Source organism: Macrobrachium rosenbergii, chromosome 9 (assembly GCF_040412425.1).
Source record: "Macrobrachium rosenbergii isolate ZJJX-2024 chromosome 9, ASM4041242v1, whole genome shotgun sequence".
NCBI classification, from domain to species: Eukaryota; Metazoa; Arthropoda; class Malacostraca; order Decapoda; family Palaemonidae; genus Macrobrachium; species Macrobrachium rosenbergii.
This window is the reverse complement of record NC_089749.1, coordinates 52841324-52868607: the sequence shown is the minus strand read 5'-3', so window position 1 is coordinate 52868607 and position 27284 is coordinate 52841324. Positions and strand designations below refer to the sequence as shown.

The window sequence follows — 27284 nt, the reverse complement described above, 5'->3', positions numbered from 1 at the left end:
ATCTCTTCTTTCTGTACTGTATGTTCCTTTACCTTCTCTTACTTCCTTAATGAGCACCATATTCTTTGGAAGCTTGAATTTCAAGTCAGTGGCCCTTGTGGGCTTGTTCCATATGAATAGGATTCATCTTCTGAATAATAATAATAAATGTCAAATACTTCATCATGCACTAGGCTATATTAAAAAGCCCCTAAAGATAATTATGAGTTTAAAAAAAATGATAAACGGACACGTACAATCTTACAATCTTTAATTTTATAATACTTCCATCAGTAGGTATCTCGTTCATGTCCATCTCATGTGACTCCAACCCACACCCTCACAAGGATTCCGTGAAAAGAAAGTAGAGAAATAATCTAGCATAAGATACTTCTTTGCCTTGAAAGATAGAAGCAAATCGTAAAGAGAAGAAAAAAAAAAAAAATTTGGAGGCTAAACATGAATGTCTCCCTTCATTGAGATGGAAAGCTTCATTTTTCACAGCCATCCCTTCACTATGGAAATGTATATGATTATGAAGTGGTCCCTGAGGAAGAGATGAAGAGCGCAGAGGACGGTTTTTGTTATGAAGAATTATTTCGAGGGTTAGTTTCCTCCAAAATTATCTTTTTTCATTTTCCCTTTTTTTGTCTTCACCTTACTTCGTTTTTTTTTCATTTTTCTCTGAATGATTTAATTATTTTTCATTTCTCTTTCAGTTTTACGTCACTTATTTAATTCTCTTTCGTTTCTTCCGCCTTTTTACTTCACTTCTTTAATCATCTTTAGTTTTTCTCACCCTTTTGCTTTTGTTATTTATTTCAAGCTGATTTAGTCTTAATTTCTGTGACAGCTGCTGATAATCATTATCTCCTGGCGGTCTGGAAACGATTTTTTTTATTTCAGAAGGCAGAGGCCGTTGGGAAGGGCAGTCCAATTCCCTTATCTGGCCAAAACCAAATATGTTATGATAGTTTTGGAAAACAGAAAGAGGAAAAAATTCCAAAAACTGGAAGCTGAGGGAAAGAGGTAGTCACAGACCATTGGAATCGGAGAACTATTAGTTTCACCGGGTAAATGTAAGAATAGGCGTCCTGGCGGGTGCAATGAAGCTACATGAGGCGCCACTTTGCGTAGGAAAAAGAAAGCTTGAGTGAAGTTAAAACGATAAATGAAGTATCATTCGTCCAGAGGGATATACTCGAACTCTTATTCCCTTAACATCTTACCATACTTACCGGCTGTCTTTGAACAGGGGCCTGTGCTGGCATAAGGCAGGCTTAACATAAAGCAACCACTAGGATCACTCTTGAGACAAATCGCCTTAATTTAACACTGACAAAACCACTCATTTTTCGAAGCAGAATTATCAGTGTGAACAATACAATTATTATAATTAACTTCAAGAGTAACGTGACCTCCCAAAATGCTGAAAGGAATGGGAAGTTTAGCTACATATGAAAAAAATATTAAAAGACTAGATGGGAGAGGGGACAGATAGATAAGTGTCGTGGAGGAACTAAAATGGACCGACATACCTGTTTACCATTCACATAATCTCATAGGATCAAAGGGAACAGACACAGAAAAAACAGTCTTGTGACCGGGAGGTGAAGGAAGAGAGAATAGAGAGATTGCAGGTGAATGAATCGTCAGATAAAGCATGAATAAGAGAGAGGGCAGAACGGAATCCTGAGGAACGCCATTAGACGTGGAGAGCGGAGGAGATGTTGCGCCGTCCACATTATCAGACATAAGTTGGATAGATGATTACTAGACACGACTTTAAAGAGAGCAAGAGTAAAGCCTTGAGCAGGGTGTTTGGCCAAGGGAGCCATATATCAGACTCAACCAAAGCCATTAGTAACGTCGAGAAAGCCATATATCAGACTCGCGCAAAACCACTGGTTACGTCAAGAGCGACAACAAAAGATTTCCTTCTGGAAGACGACCAAGTTTCAATGAGACGACCAAAGTCACAGATGACCAAACATCACTGAGATAACCAAACGTCACAGACGACCAAACATCACTGAGATAACCAAACGTCACAGACGACCAAACATCACTGAGATGACCAAACGTCACAGACGACCAAACATCACTGAGATAACCAAACGTCACAGACGACCAAACATCACTGAGACGACCCCAAGTTCACTGGGGCGACAAACATCACTGAGAAAGCAAAATGGTAAAATATATTTTGTCGTGTGAAGCGTCGTACTGTTGGTTTGGAAGAAGTTACGGCCTGAAGGGTTGAATATTTAACTATTTTGTTAACACGAGAGAGCAGGACACAAAGGGATTAGAAAAATAATGTGATTTTTTCCAAATTATTTCTACACTTGAAGAATTTCTCTTAAATTTTATCTGTTTTATTTTCACGCCTATCATATTCCAAACGACAGGAAGAGATAAGAGTTACTAGGTTTTATTTTTTGCATTCTTTCCCGAAACTTCTGTTGCAGATTCAAAAGCGGTGGAAGTCATCAGGCAGAGATATATTCTTACATTTGTGGCTTCCGAAAAGGAGAGATTCAGATTCCTACTTTTTATTTTGTATGCAACGCTGGAAGTGGATTATATGATCGATGTTCAACCGTTGGCTTTGAATTTTTTTATGCCTTCTTTGACTTTGGGTTTTTTTTTTTTTCCATTTGATTTGTGGGAAGTTCAAAGCAACTCTTTTTCTCTACGGAAGATCTATAGATCTTTTGATGGTAGAAGTAATAATGATGTTGATATTTATCATAGGTATTGAAGCAAATCAACGGATAGGTTTGCTGAAAGCAAATGGGTGTTACAGACTAATACGCATAAACAAAGCCACTCCAACATCTTCTAAAAACATAACAGACACCTCACACGTGTCGAACTGTCGACCGACCCGCCCAGTTCTCCTCGCTGCTGGGAGAAAGGGAGCTGGGAATTTGGTACAATACATGTACACATTCGTTACTGGGGTCTAAGCGATGTCAGGCAGGGCAGCCGATCGAGGCTACGGCCTACCCCACCGCCAAATCAAAGTCCTTCAAAAGAAGGCATCGTGCTTACTCCATATAAAAATGGGAAAAAAGCACGTTAAAAAAACGAAAATTTAAGGAATTTATATAAATGTTCAAGCTTTCACATTTCTACTGATTGATTTATCTCACACACACATATATATACGTGTATATATGTACACACACACACACACACACACATATATATATATATATATATATATATATATATATATATATATATATATATATATATATCTACGTATATATATGTTTTTGTTACAGATTTTTATTTTCATGTTTCAGAGTTCAAGCATCAGTCAAAATGATCGAAGGCGCAAACACGAGAGAAATGTATCTTTTACACAGACGTGCATACACACATATATATACATTCGTTAATTTTGATGACGGGATTATATGCTCCCTCTACCATTAATCTTTCAATTAGACGTTTAAGTTTCAAAATTAGTTGGTTCTAAGGCACGAACCACAATGAAAAAAAAAGAGTAAGGTTCTGAATATTTAGACTCTGCTCTATAATTCTTACGAGGTTTTTTTTTTTTTTTAGTTTTCTGTAAAAGAAAACTATTGTGCCGGCTTTGCCTGTTTGTCCGCCCTCAAATCTTAAAACCTACTGAGGCTAGAGGGCTGCAAATTGGTATGTTGACCATCACCCTCCAATTATCGAACATACCAAATTGCAGCCCTCTAGCCTCAGTAGTTTTTATTTTTTATTTTTGGTTAAAGTTACCATAATCGTACTTCTAGCAGAGCTATTGGTACCAACAACATAGACCACCACCGGACCGTGGTTGAAAGTTTCATGGGCCGTGGCTGAGGCTACCACCCGACAGAAAACTCGATTGCGCCGAAGAAACTTGCGCATTTTTTACTTGTTTAGCCCCCGATTTTTCTCTGTTTAGAAATGAAAAAAGTCTCCACCTCAGTAATTTCTCATCCTTTCTGGATGTCATTCGGTTTTTGACATCTCGGGCTGCCTGGTTTTGGAACCTTGGGGGCTCTGAATCTCAGTGATTTATGATTATTTGGAGCTGTCCTTTTATTTTTGAAATTTATCGTCTCGTAACCTCAATCATTTCTGCCTCTTTGATTTTTTGAGTCATCGGTTTTTTGGGGTTTGAAAGCCCATGGCCCTTGTCTATTTGGAGCTGTCCTTTTATTTTTGAAACGTCGTGTCTCTTAACCTCAATCATTTCTGACTCTTTTTCAGGTAGCACTTTGATTTTTTGAGTCAGTGGTTTTTTTCGGGGTTTGAAAGTCCGTGTCTCAATTTTTTTTATATTTTTTCAGACTGTCACTTGGTTTTGGGACTCAAGGACGTACCCTTGTTGAAATATTGTTTCTTAACCATAATTTTTTTGTGTCTGTGTGTGTGTAATTTTTGGTTTTGGAATCTTGTAGTGTCTCTGAAACTTAATGATGTATGATTTTGTCGAATTATTCTACACCTTTCGAACCCTAGGGCCCGCCTGGTCTTGAAAACTCGTATCGCCGTAGCCTCAGCGATTTCTTATAGATCTGAATTGCCCAACTGGTTTTGAAACTTCTGGTTACTTCAGTAGATTTAAATTCTTTTCGTACTGTTTTTGAAACTTCTCAGTAGGTCAATGATTTCTGATTTTCAAAATTTTTAGACCTCGTCTCTCTAGACTTCATTTATTTCTGAATTTTTTCTAACTGTCGTGTGTTTTTCAAGCCAGGCCTTCCTAACTTGAATGGCCACTGAGTCATTTGAAGTCTCTTTCTGTTTTTAAAATCGTGTCTTTTTTTAAATCCTTTTTCCTGTTCACCTGAAGAATTTTTTCTTTTGGAACCCCCCCTTGTATATGAAAATGGCTTCCCTTAATTTCAGGAACATATTGCTTTTTTTTAAATTTTCGAATTGACTATTTTTTCTTTAAATATTTATATCTTAACTTCATTGCTGTAAGATTGCTTTTGAAATCTCAGGTTTGAAAAACTCCAATGATTCCTGATGTCTACGAAGTCATTTAGTTTTCAAAAACTCGGGATTTTTAACCTTGAAACCACTGGTCTTCTGACGTCAGTGAATTCTCTGATTTTCTGCAGTGAAACCATTTGGCGTTTGAAGCATCTTTTCTCTTGATTTAAATTATTCCTGATTATCTGGAATTGACTGGTTTTGGAATTTTGCAACTGTTTTGGAAATTTCGAGTCTCCTACCATAAGTTAGTTCTCATTCTTTTGAATCACCTTTTTTCTGAAACCTCGTACCTTTCTGTTTTTGAACTCAAGCCTTTCATATCCAGTCAACAGCTATTTTAGTTGAAAACGTTAGGTCTTTTAATTTGAAACCACAGCCCTTTTAGTTAATCCCTGAAGAGAGTAATCCATGGTTTACTCTCTTCAGGGTATCATCTAAAAGGGCTGTGGTTTCAAATTAAAAGACCTAACGTTTTCAACTAAAATAACCACCTTTTCAAAGAATTAGAGCTAACGTTACCAACTAAAAGACCTAACGTGTTCAACTATAAGAGTTAACATTTCCAACTAAAATGACTAACTTTTCCAACTATAAGAGGTAACTTTTCCAAGCAAAAGTTCTAACGCTTCCTGCTAAAGTAATTAATGTTTCCGAATAAAAGAGCTAATGTTTCCAGCTAAATGAACTAACGTTTCCAATTAAATGAACGAACGTTTTCAACGACAAAATATAACGTTTCCAAGTAAATGAGCTAACAATTCCAACTAAATAAGCTAACGTTTCCAACTACAAGCGCTTGCGTTTCCAATTAAAACAAGTAGCTTTTCCAGCGATAAGAACAAACGTTTCCAATTACAAGAGCTAACGTTTCTAGGTAAATGAACTGATAATTCCAACTAAGTGAACAAACAATTTTACCCAAGTGAACTAACGTTTCCGAGTAAATTAGCTAACGTTTCCAGCTATAATATTAACGTTTCCAATTAAATGAAGTAACGTTCACAAGTACACGGGCTAACATTACCAACTAAAAATTCCAATGTTTCCAACTAGTTGAATTAACGTTTCCAACTGAAAGTTCCAACGTTTCCAGCTAATTGAATTAACGTTTGCAACTAACTGAATTAACGTTTCCAACTGAAAGTTCCAACGCTTCCAACTAATTGAATTAACGTTTCCAACTAAGGGTTCCAACGTTTCCAACCAACTGAACTAACGTTTCCAACTCAAAGTTCCAACGTTTCCAACTAAATGAATGAATGTTATCAACTCAAAGTTCCAACGTTTCCAACTAATTGAAAGAACGTTTCCAACTCAAAGTTCCAACGTTTCCAACTGATTGAATGAACGTTTCCAACTCAAAGTTCCAACGTTTCCAACCAATGAGTGAACGTTTCCAACTCAAAGTTCCAACGTTTCCAACTAACTGAATGAACGTTTCCAACTCAAAGTTCCAACGTTTCCAACTAACTGAATTGACGTTTCTAACTCAAAGTTCCAACGTTTCCAACTAACTGAATGAACGTTTCCAACTAACTGAATGAACGTTTCCAACTCAAAGTTCCAACGTTTCCAACTAACTGAATTGACGTTTCTAACTCAAAGTTCCAACGTTTCCAAAACAAAAAACCAACGTTCCCAACCAAGAGCTAACGTTTCCAGTATCTGTACTTGGAGTTAAAGGCAGGATTGAGGAGAGGAAATGTCGATAAACCTCCTGCATTCGGAAATGGCTTCGGCGTGTGTAAAGTACGTGAAAGCTTTATTGACTTGATTGCCGAGGCCATAGCCAAGAAATTCACTCTTGCGTTCACGACTGTCGTGACCAGCGTTGTGCAATCGTGCATCCCCGGCCCGGCATCTGGAATGCATACGGAGATATTCACACAGGGAATTTCATAAAGTTGTATATATATGTATGTAAATATTTATAAATTAATGTATATGTATATGTATATGAGTTTAATTTGGAATTGTTTTTCTTTCGATGCATTCCAGTAAAAATGAAACGGGTACTGGGATACAAATATCTAATGATATATATATATATATATATATATATATATATATATATATATATATATATATATATATATATATATATATATATATATATACATACATACATATATATTACGTCTTGGATGACTTTAGAAGAGCTGTGTGCTGGCCTGGTAGTGGCTCTTTGCTGCAGGTGCATTTATGCTGACTTTGGAAATTTGCTCAGTTGGATACAGAGAGCTATTTGATCATGATCTTTCGAACATTGAACTGATGCCGCCGGAAGTGCCCAGGTTCCGGTGAGGTATGTGTGTGTGTGTGTGTGTGTGTGTGTGTGTGTGTGTGTGGGTGGGCGATCTCCCACGGTATATTAACCGGGGGATAGGCTCTTGCAGCAGGATTGCATTAAAAGATCTCGGTCTGTTTGGTTATTGGTGAAGTGTTAGAAGATCGCCACTAGGAAATCTGTTATTTGTTGCAGTAGAAAGTGAGTACCATGATTCATGAACACTTATCTCTTTACAGACATTGTTTTTGATTGGAAGGCCTAATAGTGCTGTAGTGAAATTGATCGATGTCTGCCTGATGAATTTTCCCATGTACTACTTCAGTGTGCATTTTTCTGTTTTGAAAATGTGTGTTAATCAACACCATTTCAGGTTTTAATATAATGATGTGTTTCTTTCAACAGTAATTCGAGTTTCGTCCTGAGAGGACGAATATTTTGAAATGGTGTTTTTTTACTCTTACATACTACGAGTATATGACATATATGGTGGTCTAAAAGAACTATGACCTTATTACTTTGTTTGATGACCAGGGTGTTATTCACTAGTATTGCTTGGTATAGAATTATTTGTGAAACAGTATTTCCCCTAGTTATGTTTTCCATTGACAGGGGGTGTGAATCACTCCATTTCATGACCGTAGCCTTTGCTGAACCACTTTAGTTAAATTTGCAAATGAAGTCTAGTTTTGCACTTTAGTGTTTAATTCCAGTAGGCCTTTGTGTAAAGATAGGTTCAGTGAGAGAAGACGACAAAGGAGAAGGGATTTGCTGACCCAGGGATGAGCCGCGCTACCACAGGCATCTTAGAGAAGTAAGATTATTGATTCTGTTCTTAAAACAGATAAAGCAATAAAAGATGGCCCTGTTTGACCGGGGGAACAGCCCTTTAACACACACATACATACATACACACACACACACACACACACACACACATATATATATATATATATATATATATATATATATATGATGTGATATAAATTTATTTCTGTTCCATACATACATTACATATATGATTATATAAATTTATTTCTATTCCACATGTGATTGTGTGATTATATATATATATATATATATATATATATATATATATATATATATATATATATATATATATATATATATATATATATATATATAATACCTGCACGTCTGTTTGTCCATTCAGCTCATCCTAAAGTATAAATTGTAGGTCTTAAATAAAAAAAAATAAGATTTCATGTAACGGTTACATTTTGGGGATCACAGTAATAAACTTTCTACCAAAATTTCGGGTCCCTGTGTTGCCCAGACCCAAACGTGCGGTACAGTAGTGATTCTTATCGCTTTTGCAAGAGGGAGAACTTGCATTGTAAAATCGCAGCTTTCCATTTGTTTAAATAGGAAATATAATGGGGAAAGTGATTCGAAATTCTTTACGTTAACATTGATCATATTGCAACGTTTTGGACTTTTCCACCATAAACGTTGCGTGAGAAACTACTGTAGTTCAGTAGTTTCTCACGTATTTTATTCTAGAGATAACGGCGATAACTGATAGCATTTAATAGGAAATGTCAATCAGCTGTTGAAATGGAAATCCCATGTAAATTGCCTGACTAAAACATCCTTTTCAGTTATCTAATTACCTGTTTTTTCCTGACTCCTTGAACATTCAACAGCCTCGTTTAGCCAGTTGGACAAAAAAAAAAAAAAAAAAAAAAAGGGTGGAAGGTTATAATAAATCAATAAATGAATAATCCTAGAATCATCAGTATATTTAGACTTTTAATTAGGTCTTCTATACATGTAAATCTTGCTCAGTCAACGCCTGTCACCAAGGGCATCTTTGAATAGCCCCTGCTTCAGCAAAAATGGCAGAGCACATTCAGCATTTTCCCTCACCCTCCACATTCCCCTTTCTCTCCTTTCTGTGAATAAGAAGCTGGCAGACAGGCGTCAGCAGAGAGAGAGAGAGAGAGAGAGAGCTGCAACTTGCGGCTTCTGATGATGGTTAAGGCGTCTGCTAGAGTTTCTGCATCAGCTTGTTTTGTTTTGTTTATGGGGAGATCATGTGTCTTCTCTCAGCCGGCGTGGTGGATGCTGCTTGCAGACGAAAATGTTTTTGGTTGTTCCATCCATTAACTCGGATCTCTCTCTCTCTCTCTCTCTCTCTCTCTCGTACAAGATTCTGTTAGACACAGCCCTCTTTTGTATTCATAGGATCATGAAAGTATCTCTCTCTCTCTCTCTCTCTCTCTCTCTCTCTCATACACACACACGTACAAGATTCTGTTAGACACAGCCCTCTTTTGTATTCATAGGATCATGAAAGCATCTCTCTCTCTCTCTCTCTCTCTCTCTCTCTCTCTCTCTCTCTCTCTCTCTCTCTCTCTCTCTCTCTGTCATGCACACACACACACACACACACACGGACAAGATTCTGTTAGACACAGCCCTCTTTCGTATTCATAGGATCATGAAAGTATTTCTCTCTCTCTCTCTCTCTCTCTCTCTCTCTCTCTCTCTCTCTCTCTCTCTCTCTCTCTCTCTCTCTCTCACACACACACACGTACAAGATTCTGTTAGACACAGCCCTCTTTTGTATTCATAGGATTGTGAAAATATCTCTCTCTCTCTCTCTCTCTCTCTCTCTCTCTCTCTCTCTCTCTCTCTCTCTCTCTCTCTCTCTCTCTCTTAATATCAACGGTTGAATAGAATATTACGTTCTATTATTTCGCCGACAGTTGTAACCGCATAGCTTATGGTAAGTACAAGATTCTTCTTGTGTATTAAGGAATATTTAGATATCAGTTATTTGGGAAGTTATACATATCCATGTTTCTCATTTTATTATAAATCAAATAAGAACTTAATTTCATAAATGTACAGACGCTTGAGCGTATGAAAATTATCATCGACAAAAGAAAAAATCTATTTTAATTTCCATAAAATGTCTTTTGATTACAAGCATAAACACACTCACGGTGAGATATTGTGTAAGGAGGAGTGGATGGAGGTATGCGTGATCATTACCTGTTGAATCAAAAGGTTAAAAAAAAATTCTCTTTAACAATAATGTTTTAATAATAAATTTTATGTCAATATATGTCATTTGAAAATAGAAATAGAAACATATGAAGAGGTTATTGAGAGGATCTTCCTTTATGGAAGTCAATTCTGGAAGTAAACTCTCAGTAAATTTTTAATTTGTTTGCTTATTAAATACTTACCCATAAGGTCTGAAAGACGAAATATTAACGATTTGCTGATGTGCAGAAAAGTTAACTGAAGGTTAACTGAGATGGATCAGAGTTGCTTTGAGGTGTTTGGTTACGTGGAGAGAATGGAGGATCATAGATTAGTGGAAATGGTGTAAAATTCAGAAAAGTGTTTGGAGAAAGAAAGAGTTAGGCTGAGGAACTGATGGCTGGATAGGGTGAAAGAGGCATTAGAGTCTCTAACAGCCAAGGAAGAGCCAATGCACTTACAAGATTGAGGTGAGTGGTGTGTTATGTGTGAGGGGTTGATAAACTGTTCATGAGCAGTCTGTGTGAGTATTTGAAGCCTTCTGAAGAGAGGTTTAACTCCGAATTAACAAGTAAAGGTTGAAAGCAACAATCACACACACACACACACACACATATATATATATATATATATATATATATATATATATATATATATATATAATATATATATATATATATATATATATATATTTACACATGTATTTATGTCTGTTATATATATATACATATAATATATATATATATATATATATATATATATATATATATACTTTTATATATATATATATATATATATATATATATATATATATATATAATACTTTTGTCAATAAATCACATGTATATAAGATTTCTATACTCTTAAGTGTTAACTTGAATCAGAATCACTTTACTGTGGGAATAACTTATACATAAGGGAATTATATATGGAATGTGTATCTACCCTGCCAGGATTCCAATCTGCGCCTTATGGGTTTGATACAGAGGTGACAGTGACTTATGCAGTGTATTGAAACTCTGACCAACTACACGTGAAGTAAAAAAGATTAACTTGAAATTACAATTTTTGCTCACGTGGTGGCAATAGCTGAAAACCACATTGAGATTCTGTTTTAGGGCAGAGGAGTGTACAGTGTTATTTTTATATCTGTTTTTCTTTTATTTTCTTAGTCATTTTGTGCACTGTTTACAAATGAGAAGATGTGATCTTTTTTTCAGTTATTCTTATAGTGCATCTCGTCTATCTTTCATGTAAAATGTAATATATATTATCAAGGATATATCCCTCCCTCAATTAGACGCCCGTGAATCATTAATTTTGAAAGGCAGTTTCTCTGTTCATCTGAAGACTGGGGCAGGGAAATGGCGGGCCAGGCCTACCAGCTAATAGCCAGGGGCACAAGTGTAGGGCAGTATGGGAGTTCCCAAGATCGTGTGATCTCGGGGAACAATGAAAACCCCCTTCTCAACCCCATCATGCGAGGTGGGGGTAATTAGTGCTTGGGAGGGCTACTGGGCCTTAATAGGGCTAGTGGCCAGGTAGGACTTTAATCTGTAAGCACTTAACCTTAAGAAATTTTTTCTTCTGCTTTTTTGCTGGCATATGACTCCTTGCTGGTACAATTTGTCCAAAGTTCAAAATTCAAGATGCCGTGTTTGGAAGAAGGCAGAGACTCCTGTGACCTCGTCAGGAACGCACGTGCTGCATCCTCTCCCGCTCCTCTGGTTGAACTATCTTCGACGGACAGCCAAGACGATTGTTTGGAGCCCAAAATGGTCATACAAGGTTCGTATGTTGCAAGTAGTCAATAACCAGCCCTTCCCCTTCCACTTAAAACCCCCTTGAATTTCCCATTTCTCTAAACTTTAACTCCTTCCTCCACAAAGCAATCTTCCCTTGTTACGAGTCCTGCCGGCCTCCCATATCTCGCCATTAATGTCCCTTGGATTTCAGTAGAGATCCCATGCTAATTATCCATTTATCCCTCCCCCCGTGCAACTTAAGGGCAATTTAGGCTAAGCAATACCAGTATTTAAATTTACTCTTTGTGTGAGTGCGATCACATGTGCAGTTACGATCCCCATATTGAGCCTATGTGATTTCATCATAATTATCTGCTGGGCTACGTAGTGGTTAATATTTAAGATGTGCAATGTGTAACATTTATAAGGGAATTCAATTTCCTTCAGTGTGTGCTGTTTTTCCTAATCTAGAACCTCTCTTACAGGAGAGACCAACCAATCCGTGCGCTCTGTGCCCAATAATTCTGACTGCCTTTCCAATCCTGAAAATATTCCTGGATGCAGTCCGATCTCTGAAATCCGTTGTGGCCCCGCCAAGTTTTATATGAATTTTTTTCCCCATCCTGGAGTTCAATTCTGTTTGCAGCATCTAACTGAGACTATCTAGTGTAATCGTGGCATGACTAAGCCATTTTTATTGTAATTGTAATAATTGTATTGTACATTGGCCCCCCTTAGTAATCAGCTTGCCTGTCGCCAAGCACTGCATTATTGTTCTACGCATCCAATTAATGAGTCTGCCCATTGGCTACCATGTCGTTTTGTTTGTCTCCTTGTTTCATTGCTAAGTCTCTGTAAATAAACCCCTGTAAATTGTAAAAGAACTCTAATTCCAAATGGTGACCTTCCTTCTTTAATTGTAAAACCAGGGAAAATCTAAGGTAAATTTCAAATAACTTTTCCTTTGTTCATAATCTGGGCGCACTTGAGTCCTTTGCAGTCACCATTGTCAAATTTGTTCAGTTCTCATCCCAACCAAGACCCCCAGTTTATGACAATATATATATATATATATATATATATATATATATATATATATATATATATATATATATATATATATATATATATATATAATATATATATATATATATATATACTATATATATATATATATATATATATATATACACATATACGTGTATATGAATATATATATATATATATATATATATATATATATATATATATATATATATTACTGATTAGAACGTAAAACGTGATAAGATAGTTTCGCCCTCCATCCTTCCTCCACTTTGTAAAACTAACTTAATCTAAAATGAATACTTTGTCATATTTTTCTTCTCTTCCAAGGCAATCAGTTTATGCCACACCGTCTTCCAGCTAAGGAGAAAAGCAGTTCATGCATATAATCATATTTTTCAGCGGCTGTAAACAATGATCCGAACAAGGCTCAGACTGTGCCTAATTACAGGCGCATAACCGTGAAAATACAGGTTGTGAAACCAACTCCGTAATTCACTGTTTATTAGTAACAAACAACAGAAATTAACCATGATAATGCGAAGCCTTGAAAAAGCACGAGTGAAAAAATCCCGACGTCTCCTGAGGTCGAAAATCCCTCACGGTTAGATCTCGCGACCGACCTTCCGATCGACGACGCCTCGTGGCTGGGCATTTATGTGGTAATTTCATCCCTCACTCCCTCCTTCCATCCCTCCCACCCTCGCCCCCTTCTTCCCCCCCCCCTCTCCTTTCCCCCCCTCCCCCCCCAGGTAAATATGAATTTTCAACGATTATCCAGTGAGCAGCGGCCACTTTACCTTTGCGCCGAAGATGACTATCATAAGTTTGAGATGTAATTATGTCGCTGAGTAAATGACTTAATTAGCGAAATCTACTGGAGCTTCGCTCGGTAGCGCCTGGTAATTAACAATTGAAACAAAACATGATGTAATGAGAGAGAGAGAGAGAGAGAGAGATCAAGTTTTTAGGGAATTTTGCCGCTGCCCCAATTTGGCGATAGGAAAAAAGGTTTGCTGTAGCTATTATTGATGCTCATTATCTGTAATTTTATTTCAATTAATGTCACAACAGCCATTCTTATTATTGTTATTATTACAATTGATGGAAACCTTTCGGAAGATCTCTATCTCCCAGGCATTTTTTTTTTTTTTCTGAAATTTTGCGATTTGTTCCAGCTCCTTATTTACTAAGGTTTTTTTTAAATATTCTCATAAAGGCGGTAAAATCGCTAGTAATTACATGTGGGAAACTCTTCGGGATTATAAAAACTTTATCAGGTATGAAGAAAATGTATGTCACAGTTTTAAAATGTTGATCACATTAACAGGAAAAGGAGACATTGTACTTCGTAAGATTGACGGATCTTTCGGTAGTTTTATTAAAACTAACTCCTCGATATCAGTCGTCTAATATTTTCCTGATTTTTTAAAGTTTTCTGTAAAAGGAAACTACTGAGATGGCTTTGTCTGTCCGTCCGCACTTTTTCTGTCCGCCCTCAGATCTTAAAAACTACTGAGGCTAGAGGGCTGCAAATTGGTATGTTGATCATCCACCCTTCAATCATCAAACTTACCAAATTGCAGCCCTCTAGCCTCAGTAGTTTTTATTTTTATTTAAGATTAAAGTTAGCCATGATCGTGCTTCTGGCAACGATATAGGACAGGGCATCACCGGACCGTGGTTAAAGTTTCATTGGCCATGGCTCATACAGCATTATACCGAGACGACCGAAAGATAGATCTGTTTTTGGTGGCCTTGATTATAAGCTGTACAGAAAACTCGATTGCGCTGAAGAAACTTCGGCGCATCTTTTACTTGTTTTATATGTTTTTAGAAAGTCCTCGCCCTGTATCTTTTAAAAAACCTACAAGTGTTAGCCCTTAGCCCTAGAACATGAAGGCTTACATTTATAATTTGCAGCATTAGTAATAGCAATAGAGGGATCTTCTCTCAGGTTTGTGTATTTTCATGTTACGTTAAATATCTCGTATTACAATTAAACCATCCTACTGGTATAGCATGATGAATCCCACGTGGACTCCATTCCACACTGAAAACAGAAATGTATGTCATTTTTTATGATTATGAAACTGACATGAAATCCTCTTATGATCGCAAAGCCAAGATCAGCTGGACACGAATCTACAATTACGTTATAATGGCAATTGATCCAGATGGACTGTAGAAAGGGTAATTGTTGAGGGTGATTGTTTTCATAGTGAAATGAATTGACCTCTTTAAGTGTGAAATTGCCTCTGAGATAAGGGTATTGAACGGCTGTTTAAAGATTGTGATTTTCGTTGGGTAGGCGTTGATCGGTGATAATGAAGAAGAAGAATAGATACCGGTTTTAAAAGCGTATGCGAGTTAAGAAAGTTAAAAGTAAATGTGAGTAAGGGTAAGGTTATAGGGATAACTGGTAACCATGAAGGAGAAATGACTTTTCAGAGGGGTGGTGGAAGGCAGGAAGCATTAAGCTCATCAGGGTACTAGGGTAGAAATGAAATGGTTGGTGGCAGTGTGAAAAAAAAAGTGCGAGTTACAGAACAGGTGAAGCAATAAAGGTAGTTGTGCCTATTCAAATGACAAGTCGCATCCGTGGAAGCAAAAGTTTTTATGTACGAAGTGTTTGTTGAACCAACTCTCCTTTATGAAAATAAAGTCTGGATTTTGAATGCAAATGAAATGGAAAAGTAAGGAAGTTGTTTATATGAACTGTTTTATTCAGAATATGTAGCATACGAAGGTTTGAAAGGGTGAGAAATGTGATTATATAAATGAGTGATAAAAAGCTTAGTGTAAGTGAAAGGAAGGCTCAGCATATTTTGGGGAAGTTTGGTCATGTGGAGAGATTGGGGGACGATAACGTGTTAGATAAGAGGGATGCTGAGAGGGTGCTGGCTGAATGGGGTGGATGAGGAGTCGGAAGGTAAAGGTCTTAACAACTAATGAAGTGCATAGAAGATATACGTCAACTATGCAGTCACTGTTTAAGGGTAGACTTGCTGCTAATGAGCTCTCTGTGTAAGTACATAAAGCATCTGATATTGTGGAAGGTTTTTCCACTCGAAGTTCATCGTTGGTTCAGCACGTTATTCTAGCGTTTTGTGGAGCTACGCTTTAAATTAACTTGGAAACAAAAGTCTAATACTTCAAGTGTATTATACATAGGTGTATATATAGATATACATATATATACAAGCATTAAGCTACATACGTCCTTTAATATTCAATTCGCTCTACCTCGGAAATAATATGTTTTCATATATGTTACTCGAAGGGGAAGATCTTAGTTGATAATAAGTTCGTCGTCTCGTGGGCTCGAACCACCGAAGACAAGAACTAAGAAAATTCCCCTTCGGGTAACACATATGAAAATATATTATTTCCGAGGTAGAGCGAATTGGATATTAGAGGACGTTTGTAGCTTAATACTTATATACGAATCACGGTGTGATAAAATTCATTCATATATACATACATACACATATATATTCTTGTATATATGGTTAAAAAGTTAAGTATAAAAGACCACTGAGCTGATTAACATCTCATATTAGACTTATTTTACGTGGCTACATACATAATCCGAACCACATTATATCTTGAATTTCTATCACCATAAATAAATTCCTCTAACTCTTCATCAATAAGCCATTGGGAATTGAACTATATATATATATATATATATAATTGAACTCATATATATATATATATATATATATATATATATATATATATATATATATATATATATATATATATATATATATATATATATATATGTATGTATATATACATATATAAATTCTGCTCTATGTATATATACATATGCATATATATATACACATAGACAAATAGATAAATACGTTTTGAAAATGGAATATATTTTTAAAATTATGCGAAATACATTTTATATTAGTTTTCTCAGGAACTTATCATAATTTCAGACAATCCTATCTTGGTCAGAAATGAGCTGTTTGATGTTGAGTTTCCTATTCCAAAAAGTGTCACCCCGGACTTGACAGAAAAAAAAATATACATATATATATATAAAATGTGTTTTGTCAACCTTTCCCTTCTTTCCTATTTCACATACGACCGCCGTTCGCATTCTCCTGCCAAATTTGGGAACAAGACACTGCTCATTGGTCCCGTCCAAAATGGTAATTCATAACAGGGAAATTGACTGTATTCCACCCTGAAATGGACCTTTGGCAAATGCTGATTCATGCACGTCAGCCCCTGAAATGGACGAGCAGTGATTTGAATAATCACTCTCGTAGCGGTTGCGGTTTCCGCGTACCGCAACATGGGTAGGGCTGTTTTATTATGATTATTAATTTGCTTTTCAAGGCAGTACTTTGTGGACATAACGTAAGGTCAGAGATCACGGTGGTCAGGTTGTGCTCGGGACTGTACTGTTAAAATTGTTAACTCGCAACCATGAGTTCGTACGTTAGTGAAAGCATGTGGTCTACTCGATAAATGAATAAAGAAATGAGTGAATAAATAAATAAGCAAATAAATAAATAAACTGAGGCAAAGATGGGAGTTGATTTTCATTTGGAAAAATTTTCAAAAAATAATTTTCATCAGGAAAAAGGTAGCTTCTAAAAAATAATTACACGAACTAGAATAAAAAAAATAAAAAGGTAAACGTAGCAGTAGTCATTACCAGAATGTTTGACTAACACTTCGCTAAATAATCAAAAACAAACCTACATTTTTAAAATTTATCAACCTAACACATATTGCTCTCGTTCGATAGCTGACGCACACACACATACATACGCACATAAATATATGTATATATATATATATATATATATAATCTATATATATTTTTATATATATATATATATATATATATATATATATATATCACTTTTTACCAGGTATATATATATATATATATATATATATATATATATATATATATATATATATATATATATATATATATATATATTGCATTTGTATTAGCCAAAATGACCTCTTAACGTCTCGATTTTTTCAAGAAGGTAAAAGTCATTGTGGCTATGACAAATGTATTTGTACAATATGTTACATTTGTTTCCTTTTCCCTCTTCACATAGGTAATTACAAATTTGCATAAGGTTCCTTATTAAGTTTTCAAATTAGGTCGAAGGCATAGACACGAAGATATTTGTACAATATGTTTCATTTTTTTCCCTTTATCTTCAAAGATGTATTTACCTATTTCTGGGTCAAGCTTCTTCAGTCATTACCTTAGACTGAGAAGGTTTAGACAGTTTATATAAATGCAAGTATATCATCTGACTGATGAGCACTGGTGATGCTTATTACCCATACATGAATGTCGCTCGAGAATGTAATGAAGTATTTCCAAAGAACGATGATTGAAATTTTCCGTAGATCAAAAAAAAAAAAAAAAATGTAACAGCAAAATTGATGTTTTTTAGTCACTGGTCTCTAGTATCACCGGTTTAGGTTTCATTAATTTATTGAAAGTTAATATGCATTTCCAGTTTTTAGCTGTGAATAGTTATTCTTATCAAAGTGTTGTATTGATTTAAATGTGCCCTACGACTGCGATTTCCGCCAACCCAGCAAACCATTTCTTAAGCTTGATGCTTGTTGTTATTTTCTGTGTTAATATTTATATGTAAGTGATTAATCATTGTAATATTCAATTCTGTTTTAAACCTAAGAAATAATACGCTGGGTATTACTGCCATCTACCGGCCGTTCGACGAGTTACTCAAAAGAGTCCCTGGAAGAAATAATACCTCCACCCCGCAATCATCCTTGGCTTTCCAACCCGAGTCTTGCGTTGGAATAACAGCCCAGGCACGCTGTTTATTCGAGAGGTGTTGTTTATTGGTGGTTGTGTGAAGTTTCCGTCGAGATAACGCCGGTTCTGGTTTTCGTCGTTCAGGTCATTGGCTTTTGTAGGCGAGTACTTTTATGTCTTCGGAATTTTAGTAGATGGTTACTGGGATATTTTTGTCAGTGCATTTGTTTGTTAGTTAAATTACGACCTTTAACATTTCGTAGTGTTAGTAGGTGGCTATTCTTTTTGTGATCGGGCGCTTTTTTATTTTGAACTTTTCTAATGTTTTAGTAGGTAACTATTGGTGAAAATTTTTTGTTTTTTCAATGAAGCTAGTACTTTTTAACATTTAGAAATTTTAGTGGGTGGCAATTGAAATTTTTGTTCGTGAACTTATTTTTTTTATTGGAAAGAAAATAGTACCTTTAAAAATTTTGAATTAGTAGGAGGCTTATTTGTGAAATGTTTTGTTCGGGTAGTTTTTTTTTTTTTTTTTTTTTTTTTTTTTCATTAAGATCCATTACAGCATGACTATAAAGTGCTCTTATCCTGTTTTCAGACTTATGACCTGGGTCGGATGTACTAGGAATAATGGTCCTGTTGGCTTCTTGGAACTGTTGGTTACTATTTTATTCTTCGGAAATAAGAGGTGAGTAGGTTTCCTCTTTTAGTATACATGCAAAAACCATTCTTCTTACTCTGCAAGCCTAATCCTCCCGCTTCAGGGGCGGAGCCCTGATGGGGAAGGAGCTGCTTTGACGTACGGTAGACTTTGTCTACCGTACGCCAGAGGGGGCGGCGCGGCTTGCTCTTAAAACTCTTTAAACCAAAAACCAAAAACATAAAATGTAGTTTTGTCTTTGGTTTATGTAACTTTCATTACGTGCATCTTTGGAATTTAAAGAACCATATTTCAAACATTGTAAAGTTTGAAGAAAATATTTAATTCAGTATTTGGTAGTTTCCATCTAACTGAAGAAATTGATGATTTTTCAAGTATTCTATGGACTAGTTTCAAGTACTTAAACTTAGACTTTAATTGGTACTTATTTTTTCCAGTTGTTTTTCCAGTTAACAGTAATAAACTTGAACCATGTGCATCCTAGTTTTAGTAATGTCCATTTCAAGAATTTAAGTCTTAATGGCAAAATCTTTCCTGCAGAGAGTAAATTCTGACAAAATTCAAGATGACGCGGTTGTTAGCTACAAGCCAGTACTGTGACCTATGACTGATTTATTTTTTTTTTTCTTGGCAGGCTCTGCTAGTCTTGAATAACTGCAACGCTTTTCGGTAATCTTCACATGGAGGGAGATTTGTCTTAAGATAACTGGCAGTGCTAGCTGCACTATTACGCCCATAGTATAGGTTAATTATAACCTTCTGAAAATTTGACCTGGATTGCATTTTTTACTAGTAAGTTGCTTATTTGAAAGAGGCTGATAAAGGGGCAGAGGCTTGTTAATTCTAAAATATAGCCTGAGTGAACTTGGCCTTAATGTAATTTTGTAATCAATAAATATAAATAAGTCCTATAACTGTGTAACACTACGATTTGCTGTATCTAACCTCAGTCTGGTAACTGTTCTTAAGACGATTTTTTGAGTTGCAATTGCAGAATTCTCAAATAATTGGTAAGTGAAGAATTAACTCGGGGGGAGGAATAAAAGATAACAGCTTAAGAGTGAAGTAATTGTGAACCTGCCTAACAAGTTAATTATTAAATTGGTTTGGTGAACCACCTATTAAAGAACTTGGCATTGTTCGCAGTAAGTTTAGACTGGTATTTTTAAAGGTGAAATAAAAATAGTTGTAATGGGTCTCAAAAGATTTGAGTAATATTCAACAGGAATCTGATAAAACTCAAATGAAGGTAACCTGTTTTTGACAGTAGGAAATTAAATTTGTGGGGTCAGAGTAAAAAAGTGGTTATAAATCACACTTGAAAGTTTGCATCATACATACAGATGATAATACTCTAATTTTAAAAACTGCAATTAGGCTCGAGCTATGCTCAAAGGTACGAAGTAACAGAACATGGAGAAAGGATTTAGATGGTCTTGAAAATACTGAGGAACAATATCTAATAAGATTTCCGCTGACCTAAAGTTTAGTGGTAGACTTAATACTGCCAGGTAAACAGTAGAACGGCTGATTGAAGGATTTGTCATGGCTTGATGAAATCTTGTTTTGAGGTTCGTTTTAAAATAAGAATGAGATGGCTGTTAAATTAGCAACGATAAAAGGAAATTCAGAACTACGCATAGGTAAACCTGTTGGCGTCAGTGACAGCGGTGCATGTTAACCGGTGCACCGTAGGCATTACTTAAGTGTTTTGCTTCGTCCCTTCTCAGCTGCACCTAGTCTTTTTAGCCTTTTTACTCCTGCCTCCATTCCCGCTTACTCTAACTCGATTATTTGTTAGTGCTACTGTTGGGTTTTCGCAAAGTTTCAGTGTCTTGCGATTCCTCTTCGTTGCTTAACTTCATCGTGATGCCCAGCCACCCCAAGCCCCTCTTTTCACGTTCTTGAGCGCTGAATGGCTGAAAGCACAGCAGTGCGTTAGAGCCAAATTTCTTATTCATTCATCATATAGAGGTAAAGACGTGAGTGGCGAAATTTCGGGGAGACCCTCACTTTTACGCGTCGATGGGGCTAATGATATATATAAGGGAGTGCTAGTTAATTTGTCCGTAAAATAGAATAAAACTTAATATCAGTATTATAGAATATCCGTATTATAGGCTAAGGAAAAAAATTGCTGTTTATCTTTTTTTTTTCCAATATCATCATTATTAGTGTAAGTAATTTAATGTCTACTAGATAGACGAAATAAGCCGGTTACAGGTTAGAAAGCTTAGTGTAAGTTTTAAAGTGGGTAGTTGAATAACGCCACGAGGTCCTTGAACTGTCATCTATACTAATACCGGTTTTGGTGTTATATTTCCTTAGGATCAGTTCCTGACATGCTACGTAAATACTTTGACTTTCATTCCCAGAATCTAACGGGTCAGAATCTAACGGGTAGTTTAGACACGTCTTAATTTTTCCTTGGTCACACTTCAATACGGTATTTCTCGTTACTAGAAACCGAAGTGTCTACAAAAGCAAATGTAAATAATCTCTGTCACGTAGTTCAGAATATATTAGTGTAAGGGCAAGCATTTCAAGAAAATGGTAGTTGAAGGGGCTTCAGTAAATTATGAACAGAATAGTAGGTGCTGCTCAGAGTAGCTAGTACTAAACACCTTATTACCGTACGAAGACACCGTTCATTAATGTGTCGACCACACAATATAGAAGTGGGTGTAAATATTTTGATTCCCGAGGGGCTAGTACTAAACACAGCGTCCCAAGGATCTTCCGCCATGTTTAGTACTAGCTCCTCTGAGTAGGTGACGCGTAGATAACTAGCCAAAGTAGCACCGAACAGCCTTAATTAGAAATTGTGTATGACCAGAAACTAGAGAAAACGAGGATAAGTGACATAAGATGATATAAGCCATACTTGACGAATGGAGGACTGGCCTTGTTACTTGCATACACGGATGATGTGATAACGTCTTTGGCGATCTTTCTTAGTGACCCCCAAGTGTTTTCGGGGGTCGTTACCTAGGACTGATATTTCTTGGGGGTCATTAGCTTTGATAATTACAGTCTTTTGTTTGTTTTTACGGTCATCCCCATCGGGCTTGTACTCAGCACTCCGCAGAGGTGGATACATATCGGGTTAAAACCCTTGGCGGTCACTATTAGGAAAGATCCCGTCATTGGTCGTATCCCGTAGGGGGTAGTGTCGTCAGTGTATATCATGAGGTTTATTGTAGTCATTACTTAAGGTTCTTTGCAGCGTGCCTTCGGCCCCTAGCTGTAACCTCGTTCGTTCCTTTTACTGTACCTCCTTTCATATTCTGTTTTCCGTCTTACTTTCCACCCTCTCTTAACAATTGATTCATGGTGCAACTGCGAGTTTTCCCCGTTACACCTTTCAAACCTTTTTACTGTCAATTTCCGTTTCAGCGCTGATTGACCTTATAGGTCCCAGTGCTCGGCCTTTGGTCTAAATTCTATATTCAATTCAATTCATTGGTTGTAGGATCCATGTCTTCGTTATTCAAGGACTCAGGGGCGATTTTTAGGACTCGGTAGGAATTTGTAAAAATTAGGCCGTTAGTAGCACCTGGTATCCACACTTATTACATATCAATCCGTCTCAACGGTTTTCCATATAAAGTGGAAAATATTAAAGAGCATAATTTGATTAACTTTTTGCTAAGAAATTCACAATTTCATGAAAAACTAATAAAAATATATAATTTTATAGTAAACTATGTTAATATGTAAAATACAAAGGCAGACTTTCGAACACCTAATAACAGTAGGATAGAGAAGTTGACAGTGTTCGTTTTAATAACAACCTTACAAGGAGCAAGCTTTGTCTGCTCTATCCTTTGCCTTATTTGCAAGCAATACTAAATGGTTACAGAGGTAAGATTGGGGGAACCTTGATGACCACATAGGCTAAGTATTACTGTACGTAGAACCATAGCGAAATGTGCCCTCGTCGTTAGGCGTAGAAAACACTTTAAACACTTTCGTCTTGCCTTCGAATACTTTCATAAATGACAAAAGTTCAGCTGCGGACGACAATAGTTCGAGTTTTTAATTGAATATAGAATTTAAGGGCAAAGGCAAAGTACTGGAACCTGTGAGGTCATTCAGCCCTGAAACGGAAATTGATAGTAAAATGGTCTGAAAGGTATAACAGGAGGAGAACCTCGCAGTTGCACTGCGAATCAATTGTTAGGAGATGGCGGAAAGCAAGAATGGAAGAAAGAGAATATGAACAGAGGTACAGCTAAAGGAATGAGAGAGGTTGCATATAGGGGCCGAAGGCATGCTGCAAAGAACCTCAAGAAGTAATGCCTTACAGTGCACCGCACGAAGTGCACTGACGGCCCTACCCCCTAACAGGTAGTTCCCGTTTTCCTTGATAATGTAAACTACCAACCATGAAAGGTCATTATGGGTATTACGATACGCTTTCTGGCTAGTTTGATCAGCTGATTCGAGTCAAGGCTGCGGCCTCTCTCCTCTCATAGGTAGAATTTTTGGCCAAAAAGCGGCTCTGTAATGTAACCCACTGTACTACCACGACATTACGCTCCCATTAAGAATGCTTTATTATAGATGTAGGAAATTACTTAGAAGTTATCTTCTTTTCGTGGAGTTGATTTGACTGAATGCTGCTTTGTGCGGTTACGTCTACCGCTATTTTTGCTTTTACAAATTGACGTCGCATATCATTGTATTATTAACCTGTCTGCAGATGCTTTTTGGTAGCAGCCGAAGGAATGCGATTTTAATGAAGTTCAGGAGACAACTGTATTTTATTTGGGATTCTACCGTAATATGTAGGACACTGGTGTGACTGTTTGTATTATATGTATATTATATATATATATATATATATATATATATATATATATATATATATATATATATATATATATATATATACATATATATATATATATATATATATATATATATATATATATATATATATATATATATATATATATATATATATATATAATTACTTTTGCACGTGATTCGTTTATCATATATTACCTCAGGTGAAAAATAAGATAGGATATATCCTACACCCTGTCTCTCATTTTTTTCACCTGTTAATGTGTTTTATCACATATATATATATATATATATATAAATATATATATATATATATATATATAATATATATATATATATATATTTTATATATATATATATATATATATATATAAAGTATATGTAGAATTACTAAAAGGACCTCATTTAAACTGGATGGTATCTAATGGAGTTTTTATTCAAAAGTAGGGTATATGTATATACACATACAAACATACATACACGTATGTATGTGTATGTATGTATCAGTGCATTGAAAACACACACACACACACACACACACACAGCTATCCATCAACGTAAACAACCTGCAAAAAAAAAAAACTACCCGGCAATAAAAAAAATAATCAAGTCCCCTTTTCGGTTCTTCACGTGAACGAACTTGGCCGATATCATCAAAGGCGAAGATAATCTCTCGATTTATATCATGGTCACGAAGATAACGGCCGTTAAATGAGGGGATGGGAATACCTTGTGAGGGACTTTGATCCATATTGAGCCCTTGTGGTGTTGGGTAACTTAGGATTAATAAATGACTTACGGTGATCGCCTTGTATTTTTTAATGTTTGCCTCACGGATAAGCCTGTGCAGTTGTTTTGATTTATCGTTTGTTTATTTACTTGTTAGTTTTATGAAGAATACTATGGGATGGTTATATATATATTAATATATATTATGTATGCATTTATATAAATATATAAAATAGAAATTTATATATGTATATATATATATATATATTAATATATAAATTATATATACAGTATATGCATATATATAGAAATATATATATATATAATATAGAAAATTATATATATATACAGTATATATATATATATATATATATATATATATATATATATATATATATATATATATATATATATACATATAATACATTTATTTATAGGTGGCTTTTGCATTTTAATCACTATCACGTTTTGGAGAAGACGTACTTACTACATATTTTCAAGTTTATTAGATAGACTTACTACATGTTGTGATAAACTTTTTCTTTTTTCAGGATGTATGGCATAGAAAATAAGCAGTTGAGAGACTGATTTTACACATTTCTGTGATGAAATCGATGCCCGCTGAAATTAAGGTAAGACAAATTTACAGTAAACAATCTGTAGACTAATTTCTCTCAATTGTCTCACTCTGAAACCTGATACCCTTTAACATGATATCCCGTAGGGGGTAGTGCTGTCAGTGCACCTCACATGGTGCACTGTAGACGTTACTCAAGGTTCTTTGGAGCGTCCCTTCGGTCCCTAGCTGCAACCTCTTTCATTCGTTTTGCTGTACCTCCATTCATATTTTCTTTCTTCCATTTTACTTTCCACCCTCTCCTAACAATTATTTCATAGTGCAACTGCGAGATTTTCCCCCTGTTACGCCTTTCAGACCTGTACGCTCTCAATTTCCCTTTCAGCGCTGAGTGACCTCGTAAGTCCCAGTGCTTGGCCATTGGCCTACATTTTATAATCCATTCTATTCCTCGACCTGATATCAACTGATATTCCCGACTTCTCGAAGCCGTTCTTCCTGATTCGTGGAGTATTGCCTGGTTTTATTTGAGACAGATATTTTGTCAGTGTCAGTCTGTGTCGGAACTGTCCTGATTTTTTTTTTTTTTTTTATGGCTGTTTGCTTGTTTGACTGCCGCCGCGCCGCGTCAGTTTAACACCAGTTCAAAAAGAACTGCTGTAACTGTTAGACTCGATTTACGTCAGTCTAGCAGCTAGCTCATCTCACAGATGTCTGCATTAATTTCAGACTTTTTTTTTTCCTCAATTGGAAGTCTGATTTCACTTTATCATTCCTTAATCATTTTTTAGCCTCCAGTCAAAAAGTGACTTTTTCTTTTACTATTTTTTGCTTTTTGTTGATCGTCAGATAACGGGACGGGTACGAGTGGTCTGTGTAAGTCTGCGTAATCCAGTTACATATCTGCTCATTCGATTAAAAGAGAAACAAGTAAATGCGCATTCGAGTTTTCTTCAGAGCGTATAACCAAGGCCAATTTGCACCCCTCTAGCCTCAGTAGTTTTTAAGATCTGAGGGCTGACAGAAAAAGTGCGGACGGACAGTCAAAGCCGGCACAGTAGTTTTCTTTTACAGAAAACTAAAAATGTGAGACTTATAGTCTTTAGGTACTATGTAGGATTTCCTCCGAAATCAAACAAAGCTGAACTACTGATGGGTTCAATCTCTCTCTCTCTCTCTCTCTCTCTCTCTCTCTCTCTCAGCTGAAATCATTTGTTAATTTAGGGTTCAGTTCTTTTCGGTATCCCTTAATCTCATACAAAGATTCATCTTTTTTGATGGTAAAGTCGATTCGGACGAATCACGGAGGAGCGATTGGAAAATATAAAGTGTAAATTGAAAATCTGAAAATTAGACTTTTGTGTTAATTAGAAAAAAATCCATCTATCGTTGCATAAGACAATGCGGCCTAAAGATTCTGCGATATTTCTGACGGAAATGAAATACGAAACCTGATTTTGATCAGTTATGAAATCAAAACTAAATTTGGACGACTTTCATCATTCACGAAGTCGATGGAAATTAAAGTGAAGCGTCTTCGTATTCAGAATGAAAGATAAATGGTTAACACTGCAATAGTTCAGAAGTAAAAGGAATATGAAAACTTTCATCACTTGGAAACTCAAAGGAAATAGTCAAAGCTTTCATTAGTTACGAAATGTTAAACACAGTCCTGT

General features: G+C 35.9%; 1 long non-coding RNA gene across 3 annotated transcripts in view; it reads left to right on the top strand.

The window, feature by feature from the left end:
• The window catches only part of LOC136841801 (uncharacterized), a 518713-nt gene that overhangs the window by 290104 nt on the left and 201325 nt on the right, over positions 1-27284 (top strand). Inside the window, exons 1-4 of one of the 3 annotated variants that reach the window (XR_010854090.1) lie at positions 18198-18990; positions 19428-19517; positions 20125-20282; positions 25583-25663. This is a non-coding gene — a long non-coding RNA (uncharacterized lncRNA). Of the gene's footprint in view, positions 1-18197; positions 18991-19427; positions 19518-20124; positions 20398-25582; positions 25664-27284 lie in introns of those variants that run through there. The other 2 variants (XR_010854092.1, XR_010854091.1) reach the window with 2 other exon arrangements.